Source organism: Petaurus breviceps, unplaced genomic scaffold (assembly GCF_028583685.1).
Source record: "Petaurus breviceps papuanus isolate PSGF00001 unplaced genomic scaffold, PetGlider_PUasm1.0 178, whole genome shotgun sequence".
Taxonomy (NCBI): Eukaryota; Metazoa; Chordata; class Mammalia; order Diprotodontia; family Petauridae; genus Petaurus; species Petaurus breviceps.
In genome coordinates this window covers 29316215-29326032 of record NW_027185777.1, presented here as the reverse complement: position 1 = coordinate 29326032, position 9818 = coordinate 29316215, and the positions used below count along the sequence as shown (strand labels likewise).

The window sequence follows — 9818 nt, the reverse complement described above, 5'->3', positions numbered from 1 at the left end:
GATAGATAGATAGATAGATAGATAGATAGATAGATAGATAGATAGATGGCACAGGGTTAGTTGAATATGAAGAAATGATATCTAAAAATAAAATTAAGGGGTGAGAGAGGAATATATTGGGAGAAGGAGAAAAGGAGAGATAGAATTGGGTACATTATCTAACCTAAAAGAGGCAAGAGAAATTTTCACAATGGAGGGGAAGAGCAAGAAGGCAAAGGGGAATGAGTCAACCTTACTCTCATTGCACTTGGCTTAAGGATGGAATAACATACACACTCAATTGGATATCTTATTTTATAGGAAAATAAGGGGAGAAGGATATAAAGGGGGAGGGGTGATAGAAGGAAGGGCAGATTGGGAGAGGGTTGTAGTAAGAAGCAAACACTTTTGAAAAGGGACAATGGAGAAGATGGAGAAAATAGAATAAGTGGAGGGAAGGATAGGATGGAGGGAAATATAATCTTTCACAACATGACTATTATGGAAATGTTTTGCATAACTGCACATATTTAACCTATTTTGAATTGCCTGACTTCTCAATGAGTGTGGGTGGGGAGGGAAGAATGGAGAGAATTTGTAACTCAAAATTTTAAAAACAAATGTTAAAAATTTCTTTTACATGAAACTGGAAAATATATAGGCAATGGGGTATAGAAATCTATCTTGCCCTACAAGAAAATAAGAGGGAAGAGGATTGGGGGCGGGGGTGTGAAAGAAGGAAGGGCATACTAGGCAAAGAGGTAATCAGAATGCATGTAGTCTTGGATGAGGGGGAGGAGAGAGATGGAGAGAAAATTTGGAACTCAAAATTTTGTGGAAGTAAGTTGAAAACTATAAACAAATAAGTTAATTTAAAATACAAAAAAGAAGTGCCTGTCAGCACAGTTGACTTTTTATTGAAGGTGACATCAGTTTAGAATGTAAAGTGGTTTGTAAGAGGGTGATAGAAGATTAGGAGCAGAATCATTTCCTAGCACAGGGAAAAATAATGGAGATAAAACTATTGTAAAAAATGCTTGACAAGAGATCCAACCTAGGCACAGTTTAGATGGACATTCAATAATTCTTTTATAAAACTTTGATGTTACTGCATCTGGGAGATTTGTATGTTAACTAGAGAATTCTAAACTTCAATGCCTTTATATAAAGGAAAATTTCCTGCTCCTCACCTTCTTTTAATTTCAGAAATTTGGGTAGGCAAAACGAAAGGATATTTAATGAGGGGAAAGAAGGGAGGATCTTTCAAGCTGTCATTCAAAACAAATAGTTATGGGTTTGTATTTTTTTTAATGGACTGCCCTTGTATATTGCAGCTACTTAATGAAGGGTGTGCTTTTCAGAACTTAAAAAGTTAGAAGAAAACCCTTATATACCTAAAAACTAATTAATCCTCTTGTAGATAAACATCAACACACCTGTTAGCCAAATAGATATGAATGTGACAAATTACTAAAACAAAGTGATTAAATCACATTTAAATCAACCTATAAATGTCAAGTCCCCTTTGGGAAATAATAGATTACTGGAATCTTTTAACTGAAAGAAAGGGTTTCTGGGACCCGTTCTGGAATGATAGGAGACTATAAGTCATATTATAATCAGACAATAAGGGAAACACTTTTTCCAGGATCCAGTTTCCAGTAGAAAATTAAATATTTTTCTGTTATATATGTGTTCAGTATAGCAGTCCTAGGCAGTCTCTCACCTGCCCCACTAATATTTACCTAGCCCCCTGAAAATATGCCACTGAGACTCATTTCTCTAGCATCTTGAATCCTTTGAATTATCTCATAAAAGTATAAATTACCATAAAAAAGATAGAACTGTAAACCTTACCAATATCAGCTAAATCAAGGCTCTTTAGCAATGAGAAAAAGTAAGAAAGTAAGGAGAGTGCTAGAAAAGGGAGGAGGGAGGGCATGTATAGTACATTTTTCCTATATCCCTTCATATATTTTCCTGATCCCTTCATATAGCCCTCATTATGTCATTGTGAAGATAAAATGAGTAAAATAATGTAAGGTAGATAAAGAGTTTCACAAATACTTTATTTAAAGTATTTACTAAAATATATTGGCATTTGTAATGATCATTGGAGCATTATTCATTTTGTGTGGTAGTACAGAAGTGGGGGTAGGAATTTTGGTGGTTGTGGTGGCAGTAGTAGTAGTAATAATAGTAGCAGTAGTAGTAGTAATAGTAGTAGTAGTGGTGGTGGTGGTGGTAGTAGTAGTAGTTGTGGTGGTAGTAGTAGTGGTAGTGAAAATTTGGATTGAACTGCTGTGTCAATTTTATTCCATTTGGAAGCTTGTCTAGGATAACTCAGAAATTTTTTTTTTTTTTGCCACATAATGCCTCTCTCAGGCAACCTATTGCCTTCCTTCCAGTGCCTCAGTGTGATGAAAATGGAAACCTTGAGTTGAAGTTCACTCTTTCCACACCTTCTTCCTCTTCCCCTGTTGAAATATTTACTTCTTTCTTTGGGAATCATTCCTTCTTTACATTTGTAAAGAAATATCCCAGTGAACTGTATTCCCTAATGTACCTCACCATTGGCACTTGTTCATCTTGTTTTGGGAATTGACGTGGGAAGAATTCTTTGAAATTGTCTGCAACGTTTTGGATTTAAATGGATCATTCATGCTCTTTCAGTTCATAGCCTGCAAATATGGAAGGTATAACATAGCATGCAGCTGACGCAAGTGAATCTCATATTTGCTGAAGAGAAGTTGGCAGCCCCTAGTGTCTTATGCCTTACCGTTTTTGTGGTAAACATTCTCCAGAACTCTTTTCAAGAGGATGATTCACCCCAGGCATATTTTTAGGAATCTGTTAACTCACATTTAGCTTAGTGTGCTAGGACCCAATGAGAGAGGAGCCTTGAGCAGTTACACGTAAACCATTTTGAAAGCTATAATTGTACTCCATTTTCTTGGTCTGTGCACTGAGTCATCCACTAGTTCAGTAGGATAGGAAAACAGAATAAGGCTGTTGCTACAACAGGGAATTTGATAAGATGCTAAAGGAATCAATGCCAGTAACTAGATTATATTTATCTTTATGGGATTACACCTGCTTGTCCCAAGTGCAACTTGTAATATGTTCTGAATTTTGCAAAGTCACTCCCTGCAGTCTCAGCATTACTTTTCAATGTCAGCATAAGAATTAGGAAGGCAAGAAAATGTTTTATGCTAACGTATCCCTTTATGAAAGATTGACTTCAGATAGTGCCTATATAATTCTGTAATGCTTTTCATGCCACTTGAAAGAGACAAAATGAAACCCAGCAGTACTTGCTACCTGAAAATGTTTAAATTTTAGTCAAATGTCTCTTTTTTTCCACCTCTGAGAAAAGTTGGAAACCTGCTAAACTAGTGTAGGGATATGTGCATGTGCATGTGTTATTTTAATAACTCCCTATCAGTTGAAGCCAGAGAGGCAGTGTGACTTAGTGAATAGAAAGCTGGCTTCAGAATGAGGGGGGAGAAAAACAACTTGCTTGGATTTTGCTTTAGAAACACACTTCCTTAAGACTCTGAGAAAGCTTCATAACTTCTCAGTGCCACCGGCAACTCTCTATAAACCTGCAAATTGCAAAGAATGTAGAGATCTGCATTTTTAGAATGAAGTCTACTTTCCTGAGTGTTCCCAAAATCAATGAAATCACAGGTCTAGTCCCACTCCCCCACTACACCTTCCACTGAAAAATATATTCTATGCTAACAGTGTTGTACAGCAACACATGGGGCAGCTAAATGGTACAGTGGAGAGAGTAACAGGCTTGGGATCTGCATTTCAAATCTGCCTTCAGACACTTACTAGTAGTGTCCCCCTGGGCAAGTCACTTACACCTGTTTGCCTCAATTTCCTTATCTGTAAAATAAGCTGGAGAAACAAATGACAAATCACTCTAGTATCTCTGCCAAGGAAACTCCACATAAGATCACAGAAAGAGTCAGACATGGGTGAAAATGACTGAACAACAACAGTAAAATATCAATACATCCAAATAAAATAAATTATAAATCTTGGTTTCTACTATAAATTGAAATATCTGACACAAAGAAGCAATCAGACCTATAAAGAAGAGGTGAAATTTGATAGGACTTTCCCTGAAGACACTTATATAGCAGCACTAAGTATAGATTGGTCAAATTCTGATATTTTTGTGGTGTTGCCCTCTAAGAGCTTATATTTTACCAGGTATAGTGTTCTCATCACTTCAAAAATATTATGGTTCAACTGGTTACCACCAATGTTGCTATCTAGCTGTGTTCAGGAAAATATTTGTCAAGGATCCCCCAAAGGTCTAATGGATTCTTTATGTCTTAGATATTTTTACTTTAACAATTAGATTTACAGTTTCTTCTCTCATGTATTTTTTCGTATTTAAAGAGAGAGCCTTTGCTCCAAGTAGAAGCTTGGTGTCACTAAAATGACTTTTCCCCTGAACTTTCATTTTGACCATTCAAAGTTTTTGGACAGCTCCTTGTCCTATTCTGTAGAGAACTGACAGTGTGTGTGTGTGTGTGTGTGTGTGTGTGTGTTTTATTGTTATTTTCCCTGTGCCAATACAACCCAAAATCTACTATACCTTAGGAACCTTTTATGTATCAAACTTATGAGAGGAAGGGGACAAGAGTGATATTGGATGTGTACTGATCAGAATCTTTGGAAAAGTGTAATACACCATGTCTGGGAGACTGAAAATGATTAGAATACTAAGTATGTGTTCAGAACTATTCCTTTGTGGCATATCAAGGCATGAACCTCCTAATACCTTGATGAATTTATCTTTGGCTTCCCCTGAACGAATAGCTTTGGTCTAATAAAAAAGGTGCTGGCCTCCAAATCAGAAAACAACTTGGACTGTAGTCTGGGCTCTCTTCCTAACTAGGAATGGGTCTCTATCCATTGTTCAATGGCCTATGTAAGATGGCAGTGGAGTCAACTCCATCAGTTATAATTCACTTTCTTGTATAGCCTATCTTCTTTTTTTCTTAGACTTTACCATTCAGGGCTATGCTAACTTTCCTTTTGGACAGGGCAGCTGGGTGGCTCAGTGAATAGAGCATTTGCTCTGGAGTCAGGGGGACCTGAATTCAAATCAAGCCTCAGACACTTGACACACTGATTAGCTGCATGACTTTGGGCAAGTCACTTAATCCCAATTGCCCTGCCTCCCCGCCCCCCAAAAAATAAAAACAAAATATGTAAATAACATTCTACTGGATCAAATATTTTGTAACTTTAAGGGTGATTCAACTGTTCCTAGTTCATCTGCTTATGACCTGCTATATCTTTCACTTGAACCCATTTCAGAAACACTTGCCACTTTCACTATCACTACTCTTCTTTCCAGCTGGGGAGGGTTTGGGTGAGTAGAAAGAAATGCTCATTTAAAATCTAAACAGAAAATTCTTCCTTTTTTAAAGAAAAAAAAATAACACATCTAGCTTAATTTAAAAAAAAATCCAAATGTTCAGCCTAAATACAAACTAAAGCAAAGCAGCCCCTTGAAAGAATAAAAAAAGAAAAGGAAAATAAAGGAAGGGGGAAACTACATGAGTTTATATTATTAAATTTTCACCACCTCTTTTTCCATATTATGTCAGAAAAAAATGAAAACAGCAGCTAATCTATTGTGGCAGTATTCTTAACCTGTCCTGAAACCAGAAAGTATTAGAAATTTCATGCAAAATTTTGTTTTGATGAAGTTTCAAAAGATTGGACTAACTTAAAGTAAGTTTTAGATAAAGATCTGAACTGTGGGATGTTTATTTAAACCAGCACTTTGAAGCACTTAGTCAATGCTAAAAATGAATCTTTTATCACATAAATGATTTTTTCTTGAAAATCAAGAATATTTACCCCCATTTTAAGTTTGTTCTCTGTCTATATCTTATACATATATATGTATGTATATGTTTATATACATATACACCCAAACAAATATGTATGCATATACTATCCTGTACTTAGTAAATGTTATGCTAGCAGGTGAGCATATTTAATGACCTCATTTTGCTTAACTTCTTCACATTGTTTTTTCCTCTCTTTGCCTCCCCCCACCCTGCAAACTGAGGTTTAACCAATTCTGTATTATCAAAACAGTCAAGTTTTATTTTGCTTTTGATTTTAATATCTTAGGCTTTGCTTAAGGTAAAAACTAACCAAACAAACAAAAAATAAATGAAGAGACTGATCTGTTATTCCATCTCTAACTATAGCATGAGTATGACATACCTTTTTACCAAGCATTAAGCAACCTGATATGTTGTATCAAGTGTCAAAAGTTAAGTCATGAGAAGGACAATCCTTTGTGTTCATTCATCCCAAGTATACAATGTCTTAAGTGAAGAACTCCATTGTGTTTGCTAGCTATGTTAAGCTCTGTCTACACAAAGCCACTGACTCAAATGTTTTGGTCAAAACCATTTTTGGGCAACCATCCCATGACAGCCACAAAAATGTTTTCAAGGACAAGAACATGTTTTTGTGGGTGGGCAAATCCAAAGGCTGAAAATGTTACAGTCAGTGTTTTCCACGTCTGGTTCTGAGTAACAAATTTGCTTCCAAAGCATCCTGTGTTTTTCCAGAGATATTTTGCCAGTGATGTGGGGTAGGGGAAATTCAGTAGTGCTGTTGTTACAACAGTATGAACCTTGCCTTGGAGTGATTTCCCCCAGTATTCTGCCACTCAGAGCTATAACTAGAAAATGTTATGCCCAATTTGCATGAACAGTGTGGTAGGGGAGAGCATAGAACACAGTCCTCTCTGGGTCTCATAGCTAGGAGAAAGGTAACATACTTCACAGCCTTGATTGTTTCTCTCCAGTACAGCTGAGGTTTCCAAATCTCCCCTCTCTTCAGAGGATGAAGAGGAGGGGTGACAATAAATAGAAGAAAGGAAAAGAAGAGTGATGGCTTAGGAGAGGAAATCTGGGGATGGAAACTGTGGCTGAATAAATAACTAGGGTGGTTGTGCCAGACCAGGTGGGGCACTGATGGGTCAAAATCCATGGTAAAGATATCTACCACAGGCAGAAAACCTGTCCCACCACTCACATAATCAACCTGAGGCAAAGTTCTAACTCTCTAGCAGTAGTGACTAATTCACTGCTACTATCCAACCACCCCTTCCAGGTATTGCTTATCCTTAGTAATCAAATCCTTTTATCATTTTTCAACTTAGAATCTTTAAAGGTTGGATAAAGCAGATTTAAATTAGGAAATATTCTAATTCAATGAAGTTGTAACTCCCTTACGAGAATCAGTAAGCTTTAGTGTTTCTTGATGGTGTGAACACCAAGAAAAAAAAATAATATGAAAAAAAACAAACTTAAATGTGCTTCTCAAAATTGAGAAAATAAAAATAAATAAAAGAGAGAGCAGATACAAGGGTAAAAATGGTATTTTGTGGGCAATGATTCAATCTATGGTATTTGAAGATTTTTTGAAGTTAGCTTAAAAAATCTATCTTTACAAAGACCTGACGCTAATAAGGTCTGTTCTATCTGACACTTGATAATCAGCTAACAGGTACAGGAAGAATCTTATGTGACTTCCTTAACGTTGTTGACAATACAGTGGAGTCACTGGAAGGCCTGCCTGACCTTGATATCTTGAAACTGGTTTCTTATATAAAAGAAGGTATTAGTTGATAGAGAGTGTTCTCTTTGCTGGGAAAAAAAATGAATGAAAAAAACATTTATTCAGCATTTATTATGTCTACCAAAGTTCCAAATGTTGGTATTAGAAATTAAAGGAAATTAGAAATTGTTGTTTTTTGTTCTTCATTCTTGAAGAGGACTACGGCATCAAGAAAATGATGTCATGACTTACAAGTGAATTGGATTTAATTGAAGGAGGGATGTGCAAAGTCACCAGCCTCACTTTCTCCTCCAGAGTCATCTGGGTCCACAGCCAAGATATAGATCAGGAGGGCTGGAGATGACCCTGGAGACCTTGGCCTTTTTAAGTGAGGGTCTTTCTGAGTTCTCACTTTGAGTGATGCAACATCCATTTGGTGATTAAGGCTGTTAAGAAATGAATGGAAGGAGTGACCCCTTTCATTTAAAAAAAAAATCTGGGCAGGGAAGACCCTTAGGGTTTCCAGTCAAAACAGAAACAACTACTATTTACATTTCTTTCCTGTGGATAGTTGGTCTTGAATGTTTTTCTCAGCCCCTGATGCCAACTCTGTCAGGGATGATGCTACTGTTTTTGATACATATCCTTACAGTCATCTAAAGAATCTCCAGGTCTTCCAACATCTAGAAATTCCAAACCCCAAATTTGTCCTCCTCTCTGCCTCCTAGCTTTCCTGCTTTTCTTCAAGTTCAGTACATAGTACAGTGACTAGTATGTAGTACGTACTTCTTAAAATAAAGTTTTTTTTAATGATAGATTTGCTAAGTTCCCGCTGTACTTTGAAATGGATTTGGAATTTATTCACACTGAGTTTGCTTTAGATTGATTAAATGATCCATTGATCGTTCTTTTAAGATTCTGAAAATTCTGTCAATAATTATGGTGGGGGTTGGGGCCTTTACCTTTACCATAGTCTGCACAATATACATTCTCCATTCACTTTGTGTAAGTGTGTGTGTGTGTGGTTAGATTGGTCTACACTTTTGGGTTCTTATAGAACTTAAGGGACTCTGCAGTGTCCCAGTGATTTGATACAATTAATATAATAATTAATTAATACAATTAATAATAATATAATAATATAATAACAAAAAAAAGTGCAGGAAGGGATTATCAACTATAGGATCACTCTTCTGCTCAAGAAGTTTCAGCACTATCCCTTGCCTTTTGGATAAAATATAAACTTTGCTTGGCATTTAGAGCCCTGACTCCAGCTCTGCCTCATGCACTCTGTGCCCCACTAAAACCATATTCCTGTTGCTTGTACACATGGCATTTCTAAGCTTTTACATGGACTATCATCCATGCCTCTTTCTTTCTATGTCTTGGGTCCCTTAATTCCTTTTCCATCTCTGCTCATTTCCCCAAGTTGTCAGGGTATGGTTAATATCCTCAGACAAATCATGTTGTATATATTTTTCATGTATCCTGTATATAATTATTTGTGATCATGTTGTTTCCCATTTAGTAGAATAGAATCTACAGGAGAACATGCATTGTCTCAATTTGAATTTGTATTCTAAGAACCAAGCACAATATATGACATATAACAGATGCTTACTAAATTCATGTTGATTGATCAATTGATAGAAAATCCCGCTTTTACTTGGAATTTGTGGGACATTTTCCATTATGATAGAATATTGACATAATCCCCTTCTGTAGAACTCAGTTCAGTCATTGCCTCCTTCAAGAGGTCTCTCCTGGTCCTCTTCCCAAACTGTAAGTACTTTTCCTCTCTAAGATTGCCCTCTATCTAATTTGTACTAATTTTGTATGTGCCAATTCATGTATATGTTATTTTTCCCCTATTAAGTTAGTCAGCTAGTGTGTTATAAGCTTCTCATATGTACCAGCACTGTGCTAAATACTAGATGCAAAAAGACAGGAAAAAGCAGTCCCTGATCTCAAGGAATTCATAGTCTAGAGGGGGAGACTCTGGACAAACATGATATACACAGAAATAAAATAATACATATATATGTATCTATATAAAATAATATATGATATATGTGTTTATAAATTATATATTGTGTGTATAAAACACCCTGTATGTGGATATATATATATACACATTCATACATACATACATACATATATTAAAACTCTCTCTCTCTTTCTCTCTCTCTCTCTCTCTCTCTCTCTCTCTCTCTCTCTCTCTCTCT

At 36.2% G+C, this 9818-nt stretch overlaps 1 long non-coding RNA gene across 3 annotated transcripts in view; it reads left to right on the top strand.

Annotated features, from left to right (window-relative positions):
* The window catches only part of LOC138159797 (uncharacterized), a 197687-nt gene that overhangs the window by 154418 nt on the left and 33451 nt on the right, over window positions 1–9818 (top strand). The gene's annotated exons all lie outside the window — the stretch shown is intronic.